Source organism: Coenobita brevimanus, chromosome 111, assembly GCF_032717465.1.
Source record: "Coenobita brevimanus isolate Jiangsu-jjx chromosome 111, ASM3271746v2, whole genome shotgun sequence".
Taxonomy (NCBI): Eukaryota; Metazoa; Arthropoda; class Malacostraca; order Decapoda; family Coenobitidae; genus Coenobita; species Coenobita brevimanus.
This window is the reverse complement of record NC_137064.1, coordinates 23062810-23082763: the sequence shown is the minus strand read 5'-3', so window position 1 is coordinate 23082763 and position 19954 is coordinate 23062810. Positions and strand designations below refer to the sequence as shown.

At 43.7% G+C, this 19954-nt stretch overlaps 1 protein-coding gene across 1 annotated transcript in view; it reads left to right on the top strand.

Annotated features, from left to right (window-relative positions):
- Window positions 1-19954, top strand: part of LOC145417842 (von Willebrand factor A domain-containing protein 5A-like) — a 756527-nt gene that overhangs the window by 382776 nt on the left and 353797 nt on the right. The gene's annotated exons all lie outside the window — the stretch shown is intronic.

Sequence of the window (19954 nt, the reverse complement as noted above, 5' to 3'; positions counted from 1 at the left end):
CCCCTTTTAGAGAAAGCCTTGCCTTGTGCACATGTGTACGAACCATAAGAATGGGTTTTCAACCATGCATTGCCACCAGGGGCATAGGCTGATCATTTACTCACCAAGTACTCTGGAGTCTTAACAGTAGGAGCATATTCTCAGACCCCTGTACCTTGAAAGAGTTAATCTGAGACTGCCTGTCACCAATTTTACCCTACACAGCAAACACTTGCAGAGAGGCATAATTTATTTTATCCATAAAGCAGAAATGAACAATGCTGCAAAGAGTTTAGATAATGGCAAGGCAGCAGGTGTTGATGAGTTATATACTCTGCAGAAGTGATAAAATGTAGTGGAAAGAGGTCTGAATGAGTGGAATCATATCAGTGGAATGGATGAAGACTAACTGTGCTTCTGTATAAAACTAATCTAAGTGAGCAATCCTATTGTTGGCTAAGTCTTCTGAGTGGTGAAGTAAAGATATACTGTATAAAAGAACATAAAGAAAGAGAAAGTAGAATAAATATCAAAATATCTAGTGAGAGATAAACAGGCTGGATGTATAGAATTGGCATGGTATATGTGGATATTTGCTGTAAGGTAGGTAGTGGAGAAAGCACATAAGAAAGACTTCAATGTACAATAAACATGGAAAAAGTCTATGACAAAGTGAATAGAAAGGGAATACGGAAAACTTTATGTATAAGCATGTGTGGTGTGGATGAAAAACTGATGGTTGCCTTAACCCCTCAATGGCCATGGGTTCAGAAATTTGTGGACTCACCTGGCCGGCCCTGGGACCATTTTTTCAGAGTTCTAAAATCGATTTCTTTTTCTTACAGATGTGAAGAAAATTGTCTGGTACTCCTGGGAATGCGTTTTTTAGCTTCCTAAACCCATCCTGCGATTCACTTTGATTCACGGAAGATATAAAATTCACTGTGTTTGTGCCATTAGCATGTAAACATATGGGCGAAAATATCTGAGAAAAAGTGACCACTTGAATGTTTGAAATGGCAGAGTAGGGTTGTGGGTAAACATACTAGTGACCTTCATTCCCCTCCCATGATTGTTCGCAGTTTTCTATAGCTTGCGCTAATTCAACATCACTGGCACATTTACTGTAAAGTGTTGCTTGACACTGATGGCTATTGAGGGGTTAAAGAGTTTAAAAGGTGACAGTGAAGCATTGTAGGAGCATAATTGATATCAAAGTTATTGGTTTGGTAGTAGTAGTTAGTGCGGCAAGGAAGTGTGATATCTCCATGATTGTTCAGTTGGAGCTGAAGGCTTGAAGGATGTGAGAGTGACTGTGTTGTCCATTTCCCTGGTATGATGTTGATAGTTCTCTTTTACTATTACTTTGTTTCCTGAATTCTACAGCACCCCATCTTGGGTGGGGATATTGAATGGGATGATGCTGATCATGGTGGCTTAGTTGTGGTCCTATAGAGTATCTTTAATTGCTTCCTGCCTGCCAGGTATTGTGAAAGTTCTTAGGTTGTTGGAAATGTAATATATCCCAAATTGTGAATATTACATTTCCAAATGGGGAAAATATCTTCTTTTTCTTTCTTTTTTCGTGATGCTGATGTTAATGTTCTCATTCTTCTTACCAGTGTTCAGTACAATGAAATATGCAGTGTATGCTCATGGGCCTGATGTTTCACAGCTCCATACTCATATTTTCAGTTTAGTTCTGTAAAGCACAAAAATTATTCCAGTAAAGCCACATGTTCTATTTGGCTTCCAATGCAGTAAGGGCAGTTTGTTAAATTTGAATTTGTGTTAGTCTATTGCAAGCCTTTCTTCTCAATTGCAGTCGCAAAGGTTTCATCAAAGTCTAAAAAATGAAGATTACCAAGAATCTGAAAGGAGTGTGAGAAGATCAGCCATATGTAGGTAGCACTTCGTCCTTTCTGGCCACATCCTTTATACCACTCTAGAGTACCCCTGCTGGTAGGGTTAATTGTTAACTTTTGACACCTCTCCAGCAATCAGCTACTACAGCCACTGTTGACAATCATATGAGCTACTATCTTGACTATCCAAGAGAGTAGTGAGTAGGATGCATCCCGTTTGGGTTGTCTCCTGCTTTACCTAACAACCATTCTTAGGCTTGTCTTGTATCTGCTCACCACCCAGTCACAAATTTTGCCTTCATGACCATTGTTGCCCCTTGCATCTGCAGCTTTTAGCGTCTCACTAACAGCAACCCTCTGGCACATACAGTGATCCTTTGTTTAATGCACACGTGGTTATGGCAATTTTTATCACTACAAGATGAAAATCTGCACTCCTGCTATTATCGTGCATATGCGTGAGCTAGTTTCTGCCGACAATGATGGTGCAGTACGGATGTACCCAGATATCCAGTGGGTATGCATATGAGGTCTGTTCAGAAAGTTTCTGACCTTAGGCTCTGAAAAAATTAATAGCTAACCTGTTTTTGCTAGAATAACAATCCCCATTCAAAGTAGGCTCCTTTTGACTTGACACACGTAGCCCAGGGTTCTTTCCACCGCCTGACGCATTTTTCAGAGTCGGTTTTCAGCATCGCCAGCAGGTGCTTCGTCACATTCATCATGATCTCTTCTCTCGACTCAAATCGGGAACCCTTCAGGGGAGTTTTGAGCATGGGGAATGACCAAAAGTTGCATGGAGCCATATCTGATGAGTAGGGAGCCTGTCGGACCTGTGGGACATTGTGCATGAGGAAAATTCCTGAATCAGTTGAGAAGAATGGGCAGGGACATTGTCATGGTGCAGCTTCCGACATTCCCCATTCCAAAGGTCTCTTCCACTGAACTGCATTCCAAAGATGACTGATAACGTCAAGGTAGTAATGTTTGTTGATAGTCTGACCGTCTGGTGATGCACACCATGGTAGTCGAAGAAAGCTCTCAGCACATGAGTGCATTTCACCTTGCTGCTGACCCGTTGTGCTTTTTGTGACCAAGGCGACCCTGCATGCTTCCACTGGAACAACTGTACTTGGTTTCTGGGTCGTACCCATACACCCAAGTCTCATCTCCAGCAATGACAGTCTTCAGAAGGTCTGGATCACAATTTGCACACTCCAATGTGTCTCGAGCAACGTTCGTCCAAGAGAAGAGATCGTGATGATTGTGATGAAGTACCTCTATTTTTCTCCAACTTTTCCTCTTCCTGCTTTCTCCCTCCTAATCCCTCTTCTCCTCCTGTTACTCCTATCTCTCTCTCATTTATTCATTTTTGAATCACATCTAAAGGTTATTAAAAAAAAAATATTAAAAGAGGAAGTACTGGTACACGAAACATAAGCATATCTCGCCCTCTTATAATTTGCATTGACAGTGTTTACACAAAGGCCACGCAGGTGAGTTTGGCCTCTGTGCTCCTGTCAGAAGGGATTCTCTCTCTCTCTCTCTCTCTCTCTCTCTCTCTCTCTCTCTCTCTCTCCCTAGCCCTATAACCCATTACTTCAAGCCCATCTCAGGTCTCTAAGGTGTGTGTTTCTGCCTAACTGCACCTTTTTCATCACGTTCTAATAACCTAACCATGCCATTGTGTGTTTCTGATCCTTACCATAACATTATGTATGTATGTATTCATTGGGTATATCACCATCATCATCATCATCATCATCATCATCATCATCATCATCATCATCATCGTCTGAACCTCCTTTCCCACCCTAGGGCTGGGTGAGGAGTAGCAACGTCCAGACAGCCCAAGTTTGCCCAGTCATATGGGCCACGTTTCCATTCACTCATCATTCAAGCCTCTGTAATCCTGGCTCTATCTGATATGCCAAAAAAGCTTTCACCACATTCTGTAGCTTCACATAAACATATCGGATAGAGTCAGTCCGAACTTTGTCACGTTAACCCGCCGCTTCCCATCAGCGTATGGGTATATTACAACTTTTTGTCACACTGACACCCATCAGTGTACCAGTACGTTTTGCAATTGCGAGGTCTGTCATTTGCACATTTTTCAAGTTTCACGGGTGATTTTTGGTAGGGACATTCCCCGACCCCACGTGACCCCTGTGCGCCATTGTCTCAGCATGTCACCTGTTAGCAGTGGCCTGGTCAGTAAAAACCGGTCAGTCCAACAACGAAATTCAAGCCGCCCTTGATGCCTTCACAGGCGAGAGTGATTCCCCAATCGATGACGATGAGGAGGACAAAGATTACTTGGGGCTGGAGGAAGAAACGAGCAGAAGTGATGAGGAGGTAATGTCGTTAAGGAAGGTGCAGTATGTTGATGTGTTCGATGAGTGAAACAACACTTATATTGCCTATATTATTGTTTGAAAACCATTGTATTCTTGTACTACATATATATTCACACCAAATGAATAAATATTTACCTATTCTGAGTGGTTTGCAATAGTTACCGCTACCATAGAAAACGTGACAGCCGCAGCGCAGCTCCAGAAAACATTGTACCACGTGTTTAAAGGGTCACCTGGTCACCTGTATAGCTCACTTCTAAGCTCATTTGAGCACTTTTTTTGGTATTTTTCAATGTTTGTCATAAAAAGCAGAGTTTTTTTCTGCTGTCTGGTCAGGATTGGGGGGGGTCATTGGTGAAAAATCAGCCGGAATGGGTTTATAAGGGGTGCCAAATCCCAGATCATGCACTTCTTCTCACAGCATTCACCCAGCCAGCTCGATCTCTTACCAGTCCCCTAGTCACATCGACTTCCATACCTCTCTTCCTTTTACACTCATCCACCATATCCCTCCACCTTCTCCTCGGCCCACCTTGCCTCCTTCCTCCTTCAGATTCACTTAGATACACCTTTTTCACCACTCCATTGTTATCCACTCTCTCCACGTGATCATACCATCACTGTGCACGTTCTTTGGTTCTGGTGTCCACGGACTTCCCCACTCTGCATCTCACGAATCATATTATTTCATATCCTATCCACACTGTATGCCACATACATATCTCAGGAGTCCCATCTCAACTGCTCTTACTCTTGACTTTTCATTTTCATGCCACACCATAGTCTCACATCCATATGTTAACGTTGACACTAACATTCCTTCATGGAAGCCTCTCGCAGCTGCAACACTCAAGCCTCTGTTTCTTATCAAAGCCTTCATAGCACCAGCTACTTTCCTTCCTTGTGTCACTCTACTTTCAACTTCTTTTGCATATTTTCCTCTCTTTTCTATCACTGTACCCAGGTATTTGAATTCTCTCACCAATTCCAGTCTCTCTCCATTCACTGTAACATCACAGTGGGAGTCATCTTCACTCTTGCTTACCATCACTTTACTCTTTTCTACATTTACTCTCAAGGCACGACACTCACAGACATCAGCAAAACTCTGCACTAGTCTACCAAGTTCTTGTTTGGTATTTGCAAGTAGCACTGCATCATCAGCATACAACAAATTTGAGATATTCCATCCATCACCATTCATTACCAATGCCATCTCCCTCTCCATTACTTGTATTTTTATTTCTGTCATCACCCCATCCATATATATATTGAACAACCATGGGGACATCACACATCCACGTCGCACGCCCATATTGATCGTGAACGTTTCACTTACAGTAGGATCTCGCCAAGAACAACTTCGACAGTAATGTTTTCAGCAATAATGGTAAGTTAGAATAGATACCCAATTTCTATAATTGCGTTTGGATTCACTTGAATAATGGTTATTTCGCAAATGTCAAGTTGTTCTACTACAAATATGTCCATAACAAGATGAGGAATGAAACAGACAAACAAGCAGAAATGAAGGAAATCATAGAAAATGTGAGCAGTAGCCAGGAGGAGATGGAGGATGCTCCTCTCACCACCTCTCCTGACTCACCCACCACTGTCCCCTTCACCTCCACTGCCCCACCTGACTCACCAGCAGCCTCTCCCTCCACCTCCACAGCCCCAACTGACTCACCTGCTCCACCTGGCATACCTGCAACCCTCACCATAATGACTGTTGCAGCATTCTGGAAGAAATATAACATTCGACAGGCTGTAAATTTCTTTGTCAATGCCTGGAATAATACAACATTGGCAACTGTTAAACACGCCTGGTCAGCACTCCTGCTACAACTCAAGTCTGCTGAGACAAAGAGAGAACGGCCATCAGAGTTAATGACTATTTATTGGACTTGTAACTCAAACTTCAAGAAAATACCAGAAACAGTATCACGACCCAGTGAATGCCCGCCATGTCACTCATCACTCATTTTCTTTCACAATGCCGGCCAGCTGAGGCAGAACAACAGAGAGGGGTTGAGTAGATGATGACATTGATGACACTGGGGACTTTCCTGAAGATTTTGACTTTGTGGGGTTTGATGAAATGTTGACAGAATTGGGTGACCCTAGCACGAGAGGTAGGAGTGGGGATGAGGCCAGCGAGGGGTCAGGGGATATGCCGCAGTAGCCTCCATGCGCAAGCCTCGAAACAATCATCACACCAAACACCTTATTAACTCCTTTAAGGTGAGTTCTATATTACTCATGACAATTTCATAACTAATCTTACTATTTCAACTAAAAAAAGAAGTGTTAGGAGGGCTTCAAATGGGAAAAGTGGGTAAAAGTCTTGGGGTGGTTGCACTAATAAACCCTTTATACAAGTATTTTAATGTTACACAAATAACGTGTAGGCTAATAACGGCATTTTTCTAGCACCAATTAGACGTTATTGGTAAGATCCTACTGTAGATGCCTATTTACCCCCTACACATGCCTCACTACCACCATAAAAACTCTTGACGGCATGTAGCAGCTTACTATCTACATCATACATGCGCAGAACCTTCCATAATCCTTCTCTGTCTACCTTTTTGTATGCTATTTCCAGATCCACAACTGCCATAAACACCATATAGTCCTTCTCACAAGCCTTCTCCACTGCAGATATTTGATGCTCACATCCTCTGTCACTCCTAAAGCCACCCTGGTCATCACTCACTAGGACTTCTGATATATCTCTTACTTCCTGTGTACATTTTATTCCATATACCTTCCCTACAACACTCAACAAACTTATGCCACGATAATTCTTGCACTCACTTCGCTCACCTGTATTTTTGTACAGGGGTACAATCACAGCCTTTTTCCACTCTGCTGGCACAGTTTCACTCATCCATGCCTTACATATCTCCAACAAGCACTTCATTCCGCTCCCTCCACTATACTTAATCCTCTCTGCATACACCTCATCAACCCCAGCTTCTTTCCCATTTTTCAACTGCCTCACAGCGTTCTTCACCTGTGCAAGTATCACGTTTCCTGGCACTGCATTCCTTCTCTGTACACCCCCAAAATCAGTCATGTTAACAGTTGCTTTGCTCTCTCCATTTCCATTCATCAGGCTTTCAATATTTTCTTTCTGTCTGGTCCTCAAGTCATCCCCATGGGTTAATAATCTACCACTTACATCCTCCACATTTTCACATTTCTTTCTGCTGTCTGTTCCACATTTCTGCACTTCTTTCCAGAATATCTTCCTATTTTCAGAGTAATTTGCAATCATTTTTCTTCCTAGATCTTCATTTACCTCCTTCTTATTCCTCTTCACCAGTCTGTTTGCTTGCTTCTTGCACTCAGTATATTCAGTTCTTATTTCAATTGAACCTCTGTCCTGTAATCACTCTAGCCACTACTTCTTTTCCTCCATTGCTTTCTTAACCTCTTCATCCCACCATGCCATACCTCTCTTCTTTGTTGTTACTCTTACCACACCACACACCGCTTTAGCATTCCTAAGTAAGCAATCCCTGTAAGCATTATGAGTGGAGTGCCCAGTGCCATTTATGATAAATCCCATTGATTCTCCACTTTTATTCTTGGAATATATGTCATGCACCTTACTAGAATAATTATTCACAATCCATATAATCTCACCGGAAAGAAAAGTACTAACTACAACAGACTTATTATGTGGTATATGCCAGTTTTCACCCTTCCTGTATCATGTAGGCTTGGATGAAAGTCAATTATAGCACTGTATGTATGGTCGAAAACCATATGAAAATAACTTTCGCATCAGCCTTCTCGACACAGAGCATAGCTGAGCGAAATTGGCAAGTCTAAACCTACCAACATCCCGTTTGACCCTGCACTCAGTGAGGGGATAGTGAGAGGTGGGGAGAACATTCTTCTTTGTGTGTTGCTGGCCAGGTGGGTAGACTGTCAGCTAATAGAAACGTGAGAGGAGGTAAACCACGCATTCTGAATAGTTGCCCGTGGTGGTGCATGGAGAAAAATGGTGCAGAGGGAGGAGTTATAGAGAAAATGGGACCCTCATTAAAGTTCCTTGCACCTCAGCTGCCGCTGTGCTAGCCAGTATGAATGTGGGATGGAGTTTACCACATCTTCTGATTCAGTAGGCAACATCATGTATGGAGTTTTCTAACTTTTCCTACCCAGAATCCTTCAGTACCTTTGTGTGGGTAATAATACTATTATTTCCAGTGGAAATGAGTTATTTAAGAGGAGCCTGTGGAGTCACATGGAGTGACAGGCTGATGAATGAGGATATAAAGGAGCGTTGTGGTGTGGATGTGGATGTGATAGGAAGCGTTATGAGGAACACACTGAGGTGGTTTGGCCATGTGGAGAGGATGGAGGGTGAAAGACTGATGAAGAGAGTGTATGTGAGTGAGGTGGAGGGGGGAAGAGGGAGGGGGAGGCCGAGGATGAGATGGAGGGATGGGGTGGAGAGGTATATGAGAGAGGGGGGTGTGAGTTGGGAGCAGGGCAGTGAAATGGGGGGGACAGGACGACGTGGAGGCGATTTGTTTGTGGCCACCCCAAACAGGATTGAGGCATCTGGCAATAGATAGATAGATTATTACATTATTGTGTATGCTGTATTAAAATGTTACTTTATGTTTTAAAAAGCATCTACAGTATTTCATTTTGTGCCACAAGATGCAGGCAGAGTTCAATAATTGGTGGGTAGTGGATTATTGGGGTAATAATACTATTATTCTGTGTTATTATTATTATGATGGTGATGATGACAGGGTGGATAGACAAGGAATGTGGAAATTGTTAAAAATATGTGGAGTTAATGGGAAGTTGTTGAATGCTGTGAAGAGTATGTATGAGGGGACTAAGGCTGCAGTGCATGTGGATAGTGAACTTAGTGAATTTTCTAACTGAATGTTGGATTGAAACAGGGATGTCATGTTCCCATGGTTGTTCATTCTGTATATGGATGGGGTTATAAAAGAGGTACTAGGTAGGGCAGTGGATGTTGGAGCAACACCAATGGGAGAGGGCAGTGTTTGGAAATTCCCTGTACTGTTGTTTGCAAATGATACTGTATTGTTAAGTGAAGATGAAGGGGAGGTGCAAGGCTTGGTGAATAAATTTTGGAGAGTGTTTAAGAGACAGAATCTAAACATGTAAAGTTATGGCCTTCGAGAGAAATGAAGCCACTGAATGTACAGTGAGGCTGGACGAGGAGGAAATGGAAAATGTGAGTGTGTTTAAGTTCTTGGGTATTGTGATTATTAAGGATGGAAGTTTAGAGGATGAAGTACTTGAAAGGGTACAACAGGGAAGAAAGATTGCTGGTTCTTTGAAAGCAGTGATAAGGAACAGGGAAGTGAGTATGGAAGTAAAAAAGTTGCTGTATGACAGTATTGTGATACCAACTGTAACATATGGAAGTAAAGCTTGGACCTTGTTGGAAAGATGCAAGTCAAGAGTGAGAGCAGTGGAAATGAGTTATTTGAGAGGAACATGTAAAGTTTCGTGGAGAGATAGACTGACAGATGAGGAAGTGAAGATGCGTTATGGTGTGGATGTGGATGTGATGTAAAGCATTAAGAGAAATACATTGAGGTGGTTTGGTCACATGGAGAGGATGGAGAGTGAGAAGCTAATGAGGAGAGTGTATGTGAGTGAGGTGGAGGGGGGGAGAGGGAGGGGGAGGCCAAGAATGAGATGGAGGGATGGAGTGGAGAGGTGTATGAGAGAGGGGGGGGTGAACTGGGAGCAGGGCAGTGAAATGGCATTAGACAGGGCAACATGGAGGCATTTTGTTTGTGGCCACCCCTTATGAGCTTGAGGCATCTGGCAAAGATTATTATAAATATTATTATTACATTATTGTTTATGCTGTATGTCTGCAATGATAGTTTTATGTTTTGAAAAGCATTTGTTTCATTTTGTGCCATGAGACTCAGGCAGAGTTCATTTGGGTAGATAAAGGATTATTGGGTTGATAATCCAGTCACCGCTGACATGACACGCGATCCTTTAGGGCGAAACTCGCATAACATGGAAGGCAAAATTTGATGCCAAAATTAGTCACAATGCAAGAATGATAGTCATAACGCAGGTGGAAAAAGCTGCCCATTTTTTTGGACACTGTTCTACATTTCAACAATAGAGATTACGCAGCCAGAGGACTCAAATTATGATCCTAACAGTCATACCGCGGAAAAATAGGGTCATAACACGTTGGGAACAGACATAACGCAGCCAGTGATAGCGCAGGTCTCATCACCCTGTGATGTATGGCTGTCAAGTGTCTGCATGGGGTGTTGTCATGGTTCACTGAGCATTCCTGCCCCGGTTGAGCCTACTCTCTCCCCGCGCTCTGGCTGCACATATCCTGTGTGTGATTAATGCAACACATCGCCGAGCTGGACAGGGAACATCGTGAGGCAGAGGAGCAGGGGGATCAGGCTGAGGCATGAACCACAGCACCAGTTATGACCATGGCTTGCATCAATAGTATCTTGGCTGGTGCAGAAGCACTCAAGGAAGCCATCATGGCACATGAAGTGGATGAGGTTCGGAAGGCTGATATGCTGGACACTGTGTTGAATGTAACGTGACTGTATGAAGACCTAAGGCGAGAATATACAACGCCACCACACTCTGCTCACCCAGTGCTTTCGTTCTCAACAGATGCCAGAGCAGCAAGAGCCATAGGAGGATGCTATTTCTGTGGGTTCTCTTGACACTGAGGGGTTTGCGCAGGAGGCAGAAGGGTTGCAACAGAGGGTTGTAGGTACACAAGATTTACCTTCTTCCCTAGATGAGGACTTTGTGGAACTGGGTAAGCAAGAGGACCATGCTGGGGACTAGTAGGAGTCCTGCCCTGCTTTAGAACCCCACTCTCCGTGCCCCCAGCAAATCCACAATATCATCCATTCAAGATGAGGAATCCTCCAGTGCTTGTATGTAATAAAGCCATTATTAGGCAGGTAAATGTCATGGGATAAATCCCCGAAAATTGTCCCAAAAGGTGAAATTTGGGCTGCCGTGGGTACCATGAAACCCTTAAACATGTAAACATATGGCCCTATAACATGGAATTCTCATAAAGTGGGACCTTCTGGGTACAGTATTTGTACGTTATATGAGTGGTGACTGTATATGTATATATATATATATATATATATATATATATATATATATATATATATACACTCAATCCTCGTAAATCGCGGCAGTTTGGGTCTGGACCACTGCCGCAATTTACAAATTCCGCGGTTTATAAATAATAACTCTCATGTGAAAAATGAATTTGGGTCTGGACTTTGGCCAACCACCCCCCACAGCACCCTACTTACACCTCTCTAGGCACCATCAAACACAAACATACAAATTTAGGAATATTCAGTGCATATTTAATAGAAATAAGCAATGTTAAGGGATCTCACCTTAATCCTATGATGATATTGCTCAAGTGAATGGAGTGGGGTGGTGTTGGGAAGAACTTAGAACCTCTCAGCATGAGGTGGGGGTGCTCCCTCATGCTGTTCTCCCTTCTTCAGCTCCTCTGCCTCCCACAGGAAGCCCTCGAAATCTGCCTCAGAGATGACAGATGCTACGTCATCCACGTCCTCAGTGTGTGAAGGGCCAGGCTGTGGTTCAGGCTCAGCTTCTGCCCTTACCCGGGCAAAATAGTGGGTGATGAGTTCCTGATGTTTCTCATTAACTCTGCAGCATTAGTATGCACACTTGCCACCAGGGACGGGTGGTGATTGGTTGTTGGATCGTGATTTTCAAATTGAATGCCACGGTTTATGATTCTCCTCGGAAAAGGCCCACTTCGGTGCCTAGATCTGCTATTTTCGTGACTTAACAGCAATTTAAGGGTGCCGGCAGTCTGACAGCCACTTAGCCGTGATTTACAAATCTGTGATTTATAAACACGCGATTTACAAGGATTGAGTGTATATATATATATATATATATATATATATATCTATTGCCAGACGCCTCAATCCCGTTTGGGGTGGCCACAAACAAATCGCCTCCAAGTCGCCCTGTCCCCCGCCATTTCACTGCCCTGCTCCCAACTCACACCCCCCTCTCTCATATATCTCTCCACCCCATCCCTCCATCTCATATATATATATATATATATATGTATGCATACAGCGAGTCCTTCATATATGAAAGGGATGGGGACCAAAAAAAACTTTCGTAATTCGAAATTTCGTATATTGGAACGATTTTCCCCATTGAAATATACATATAAATGGGGGGATGCGTCCTAGGACCCCCTCGGACCCCCACCTAAACTTCACCCCCCCTATTAAGAAGTAAGCAATACCTGTATACAATTGTTGAGAAGGAGGTGGCCATATTCTTGTACGTCTCCTTTTTCATCGTCACAGTCCTAGTGGTGGAAACAGAAAGGCCTGAAGCACGCCCAATCTCCGAGACTCCCTGCCCCTCCTCATGGGCTCTTATAAATTCCAATTTCTTTTCCAGAATTAGAGTACGGTGATGCTGCATCTTTGCAGCGGGCTCCATCAATGCTGGAGATGATGCAGGGCGCTTGGGAGGCATGGCGAAACAATACAAAAGGGTGAAGGGCTGCGAAAATATCCTCACATACAGTGAGGCTGTGAGGAGAGGAGAGACGTGGACTTAACTGAGAAGCGCTTGAAAATTTGTTTACCAGAGAGGGGTTAGTTCGTTTTCTCTCGGCAAGCGAGTGCAGCGCTATGCACCGTGCCCATTTTGAATTTTTCATACAGTATTCCATTAACCCCTTCATAGCTGCCGGCCTTGAACAACACTTCACTGTTTCGGTGTCAATGACGTTGAGATAGGGCATTATAAAAAACTGCGAACAATTACGGGAAGGGAACGAAGGTCACTGGTGTGTGTACATGACCCTACTCTACCACCCCATCAGTCAGGTGTTCTCTTCACTCCAGATGTATTCGCCGATGTTTACATGCTTATGTTACATGCTCCCTAATTTTGAGTAAGTTTCTTTCAGATGCAAGGGACAGCATGGTGGAATGATGAGATGAAATAAGCTGTGGAACAAAAGAAGAAGACATATAGTGAATGGTTAGCGAGTAGAGGTAGGGGAGAAGATGAGAGAGAGAAGAGAGAGGTATATGTGAGAAGTAGAAGGGAAGTTAAGAGACTGGTGAAGGAGAGTAAGAAGAAAGTGGATGAAGAGTTTGGGAGGAATCTGAGTGTGAAATGGAGGGAGAGTAAGAAATTGTTTTGGAAGGAGGTAAAGAAAGTAAGGCAGTGTGAAAGGGGAAATAGTAGGGGAGTGAAAGATAGGATTAATAGATTGTTGGTTGAGAAGAGAGAGAAATTGAGGAGATGGAAAGAGCACTTTGAGGATTTGTCGAATGTAGAGAGTGACAGCAGTGCGAGTATAAGTGGTTGGGGAATGGCTGGGAGAAGAAGAGATGAGAGGAGGGAGGAAGAAGATTAAGTTGGGAAAGGCCCCAGGAATTGATGGAGTGTATGGTGAAATGCTTAGGTATGGGGGTGAGATTGTTGTGGAGTGGATATGGAAGTTGTGTAGACTGGCTTGGGAAGAGGGAAGGGTTCCAGAGGACTGGAAATCAGGTATAATTGTTCCTTTATACAAAGCAAAAGGGTAGAGAGAAGTATGTGGTATCCATAGGGGTATTTGCCTTCTTAGTGTGACTGGTAAAATATATGGTAGAATACTCATTGATAGGGTTAGGCATATGACAGAGGAGCTAGTTGGAGAAGAACAAGGGGGATTTAGGAAGGGAAAAGAGTTTGTAGATCAGATATTTGTTCTAAGATGTTTAGTGGAGAAGTATCTAGAGAAGGGAAAGAAAGTGTATGCTGCCTTCATGGACTTGGAGAAAGCCTATGACAGAATAGATAGGCAAAGTATGTGGAAGGTATTAAGAATATATGGAGTGGAGGGGAAATTGTTGAGTGCTGTGAAGAGTACGTACGAGGGAGCTAGGGCTACGGTGTGAGTGGATGGTGAGCTGAGTGAGTTCTTTGGTCTCAATGTGGGACTGGAACAGGGTTGTGTGATGTCTCCATGGCTGTTTAATATATACATGGATGGGGTTGTAAAGGAGGTGCAAGGGAGGGCAGTGGATGCGGGGGTGGCTCTAATGAATGAGGGTGAGATTTGGAAGCTTCTGGTGTTGCTGTTTGCTGATGATACAGTATTGTTGAGTGAAGATGAATGGGAGTTGCAAGATTTGGTGAATGAATTTGGGACAGAATGTTGGAGGAGGAATCTGAAAGTTAATGTAAATAAAAGTAAAGTTATGGTGTTTGAGAGGAATGAAGTCACATAGTGTGCAGTGAGGTTGGATGGTGAGGATATGGAGAATGTGAATGCATTCAAGTACTTGGGTAGTGTGATGCGTAAAGATGGAATTTTGGGGGATGAAGTGCGTGAAAGGGTACAGCAGGGAAGGAAGGTTGTTGGTTCACTGAAAACAGTGATGAGAAATAGGGAGGTGAGTATGGAAGTTAAGAAGTCACTGCATGATAGTATTGTGATCCCTACCCTGACGTATGGAAGCGAGGCATGGACCTTGCAAGAGGGGAACAAGTCAAGGGTGAGAGCAGTGGAAATGAGTTACTTGAGAGGAGCATGTGGAGTGACTTGGAGGGACAGGTTGGTGAATGAAGAAGTGAAGGAATGTGGATGTGGATGTGGATGTGGATGTGGTTGAGAAGATTAGGAGAAATACACTGAGGTGGTTTGGACAAGTGAAGAGAATGGAGAATGAAAGACTGACTAAGAGGGTGTATGTAGGTGAGGTGGAGGGAGGGAGAGGGAGGGGTAGACTGAGGATGAGGTGGAGGGATGGAGTAGAGAGGTATATGAGGGAGGGGGGGGTGAGTTGGGGGGAGGGTAGTCAAATGGTGGGTGACAGAGTGACTTGGAGGCGTTTTGTCTGCGGCCACCCTTTGCAGGATTAGGGCGTCGGGCTATAGATAGATAGATAGATAGATTCTTTCAGCAAGAGAACATAATTTACCACCCTCAAAATAATGAGAAAAATACAGAAGACAAAGTAGAGGAATAAGAACTGAATTGGTAAGGTCTTTAGGCTGTATGCTTACACGAAAGATTATTAGTTTTACAATTTTAAGAGATGATATAGAACAAATATATTTGCTAATCAGAAAAAAATTACTCTTTCATCCTACATGTTCTCGTAGGTCAGCATTCATTTCCACATTCTTCGTTCGGTATCACTCTTCTCAATATATTTCGGACCGACTGAGCACAGTTATTTGTGCCCCCGGGGGTAGGGAGGTTTTTCAAGAATACTCCCCCAGTATCCCTGCTTGTCGTAAAAGGCGACTAATAGGGTTGGTGGAGGGTTGGTGCCCCTCCCTGGAAAACAACTAACTTAATAAACAAACAAGAAGCCTCGGACAAGGACTGACCAATCGATGATGACCCAGGATCTGGCAAAGGACTTGGTAATGGCTACGTGGAATGTAAGAGGAGCGAATGATGAGGTGAAAGAGAGAGAGATTGTCCAGGTGCTTGAGGGTGCAAAAGTGGATGTATGTGGAATGACTGAAACAAAATGGAGAGAAGAAAGTGTGAGAGAATGGGAGTATGGATGGGGTATATGTGCAGGAGTAGGTGAGAATGAGAGGGCAAAGGAAGGAGTATGTATAGTTGTGAGTAAAAGATGGAAGAAGAGCATAAGACAGTATGGATCAGTTGGGTCAAGGATTGTGTGGGTAAAGTTGAAAGTTGGAATACAAATGTGGGCGATTGTGTGTGTGTATGCGCCAATGCGAGATCGTGCTAGCAGAGTGAGAGAAGAGTTCTGGACAAATGTGGAAGTGTGCATGGGAAAGTTTGGAAGGAATGAGAGAGTGTTTTTGATCGGTGATATGAATGGTAAAGTAGGGAATGTGAAGGTGGATGGAATAGTTGGTGAGTGGGGTGTGCCTGCTGCGATAGATGAGAATGGCAGTGCGTTAGTGGACATTTGTGCTGGGAGGGGGTTGGTGATAGCCAATACCCTCTTCAGGCATAAAATGATCCACAGGTATACATGGCGAGTGATGAGAAGGGTGAGCGGTGAACTGAATGAAAGGAAAGCAATGATTGATTATGTGTGTGTGGATGAAAGGATGCGAAGATGTGTAATGGATGCAAGAGCTTATAGAGGTTGGGGGAGTGGACTTTCTGACCACTACTTGGTGGTGGCCAGAATTAGGATACAAGTAAGATGGAGAAATAGGAGAAGGAAAAAACGAGAGGAAGGAGTAGTTGCTAGGAGAGTGGAAAGGTTACAAGAGGATGAGAAAAAGGCAGAGTATAAGAGAGAAGTGGAGGAACGATTGGGCAAATATGAATTGGAGCAGATGAGGGACGTGGAAGGTGTGTGCAGGATATTTACAGAAGAAATATATGCAGCATGTGATGTGGTGTGTGGGAGGAAGAGAAGACGGAGGGGGGTGCAAGGAACAGCGTGGTGGACTGAAGAGGTGAGACAGGCTGTGGCACAAAAGAAGAAAGCATACAATGAATGGATGAGAAATAGGGGCATGGAAGAAGTTGAGAGGCGGATGAGAGAGTTATATGTATAAAGAAAGAGAGATGTGAAAAGATTAGTAAGAGAGAGTAAGAAGAGAGTGGATGAGGAATTTGGAAGGAATCTGAGTGTTAAGTGGAGGGACTGTAAAAAAATGTTCTGGAAAGAGGTGAAGAAAGTAAGACAGGGTGGAAGTGAGGTTAGCAGGGGAGTGAAAGATAAAAATGGTAAATTACTAGTGGAGAAGGGAGAAAAAGTGAGCAGATGGAGAGAACACATTAAGGAATTGTTGAACATACAGGATGGAAGTAATGCGAGTATAAGTGGCTGGGGAATGGCTGGGAGAAGGGGGGAGGTGAGAAGACAGGAAGAAATTAGTAGGATAGAAGTTGTGGAAGCAATGAAGAAAGTTAAATTGGGGAAAGCCCCAGGAATTGGAGTGTGTGGTGAAATGCTGAAGCACGGGGGAGAGATAGTAGTAGGATGGATGTGTAAGATGTGCAGATTAGCCTGGGGGGAAGGTAGAGTCCCGGAGGATTCAAAGTCAGGTATAATAATTCCCTTGTACAAAGGAAAAGGGGAAAAAGAAGTGTGTGGTAATCATAGGGGCATTTGTCTTCTTAGTATAATAGGAAAGGTGTATGGTAGAATACTTACTGACAGAGTTAGAGAAAGAACAGAGGAATTAGTTGGAGAAGAACAGGGAGACTTTAGGAAGGGAAGAGGTTGTGTAGATCAGATATTCATTCTTAGATCTTTAGTGGAAAAGTTTCTAGAGAAGGGAAAGAAGTTGTATGTGGCTTTCATGGATTTGGAGAAAGCGTATGGCAGGGTGGATAGACAAGGATTGTGGAAAGTATTAAGAATATATGGAGTAGATGGAAAGTTGTTGAATGCTGTGAAGAGTATGTATGATGGTGCTAAGGCTCCAGTGCATGTGGATGGTGAACTAAGTGAATTTTTCTCTTTGAAAGTTGGGTTGAAACAGGGATATGTCATGTCTCCATGGTTGTTCAATTTGTTCATGGATGGGTTAATAAAAGAGGTACAAGGTAGGGTAGTGGATGTTGGAGTGGCCCTGGTGAGAGAGGATAGTGTTTGGAAACTCCCTGTACTGTTGTTTGCAGATGATACTGTGTTGTTGAGTGAAGACGAAGGGGAGCTGCAAGGCTTGGTGGATGAGTTTGGGAGAGTGTGTAAGAAACGGAATCTAAAGGTGAATGTAGGGAAGAGTAAAGTGATGGTCTTTGAGAGAGGTGAAGTCAGTGAATGTACAGCGAGGTTGGATGGTGAGGAATTGGAAAATGTGAGTACGTTTAAGTACTTGGGTAGTGTGATGAGTAAGGATGGAGGTTTGGAGGGTGAAGTGCTTGAAAGGGTACAGCAGGGAAGAAAGGTTGCTGGTTCTTTGAAAGCAGTGATAAGAAACAGGGAAGTGAGCATGGAAGTGAAAAAGTTACTACATGACAGTATTGTGATACCAACTCTAATGTATGGAAGTGAAGCTTGGACATTGTTGGAAGGACACAAGTCAAGAGTGAGAGCAGTGGAAATGAGTTATTTAAGAAGAGCCTGTGGAGTCACATGGAGAGGCAGGCTGACGAATGAGGATATAAAGGAGCATTGTGGTGTGGATGTGGATGTGATAGGAAGTGTTATGAGGAACACACTGAGGTGGTTTGGCCATGTGGAGAGGATGGAGGGTGAAAGACTGACGAAGAGAGTGTATGTGAGTGAGGTGGAGGGGGGAAGAGGGAGGGGGAGGCCAAGGATGAGATGGAGGGATGGGGTAGAGAGGTATATGAGAGAGGGGGGTGTGAGTTGGGAGCAAGGCAGTGAAATGGCGGGGGACAGGACGACATGGAGGCGATTTGTTTGTGGCCACCCCAAACGGGATTGAGGCGTCTGACAGTAGATAGTAGTAGTAGTAGATAGAGTTAGTGTACATTTACTGCTAATTTTTTTATTTGCTCTTATGTGGATGTGTGAAAGAGAGAGGACTGATACAAACAATAATGTATTCCATTATCACTTTCATAGCTGCTAGCCCTGAACAACACCTTACTGTATTGGTGTCAGTGACGTTGAGTTAGGGTAAGCTATAAAAAACTGCGAGCAATTATGAGAAAGGAATGAGGGTCACTGGTGTATTTACATGACCCTACTCTTCCGCCTCAAGCAGTCTGGCGTACACAGTTCACTTTGTCCCAGATGTTTTCGGCCGATGTATACATGCTGATGTACTACGTATCCTAATTTTATTAATTCTTACACAGATCATAGCAAATCACAGGATGGGTTTAGGGGAAAAATCTATCTATCTATAGCCCGACGCCCTAATCCCACAAAGGGTGGCCGCAGGCAAAACACCTCCAAGTCGCTCTGTCACCCACCATTTGACTACCCTCCCCCCAACTCACACCACCCTTCCTCATATACCTCTCAACTCCATCCCTCCACCTCTTCCTCGGTCTACTTCTCCCTCTCCCTCTCTCCACCTCACCTACATACACCCTCACAGTCAGTCTTTCACTCTCCATTCTCTCTACATGTCCAAACCACCTCAGTGTATTTCTCCTAATCTTCTCAACCACATCCACATCCACCCCACAACATTCCTTCACTTCTTCATTCGTCAACCTCTCCCTCCATGTCACTCCACATGCTCCTCTCAAGTAACTCATTTCCACTGCTCTCACTCTTGACTTGTTCCCCTCTTGCGAGGTCCACACCTCGCTTCCATACGTCAGGGTAGGGATCACAATACTATCATGCAGTGACTTCTTAACTTCCATACTCACCTCCCTATTTCTCATCACTGCTTTCAGTGAATCAAAAACCTTCCTTCCCTGCTGTACCCTTTCACGCACTTCATCTCCCAAAGTTCCATCCTTACTCATCACGCTACCCAAGTACTTGAATGCACTCACACTCTCCATATCCTAAGCATCCAACCTCACTGTATATACTGTGACTTCATTCCTCTCAAACGCCATAACTTTACGTTTGTTTACATTAACTATCAGCTTCCTCCTGCTAGACACTGTCCCAAATTCATCCATCAAACCTTGCAACTCCCATTCATCTTCGCTCAACAATACTGTATCATCAGCAAACAGCAACACCAGAATCTTCCAAATCTCACCCTCATTCATTAGAGCCATCCCCACATCCACTGCCCTACCCTGCACCTCCATTACAACCC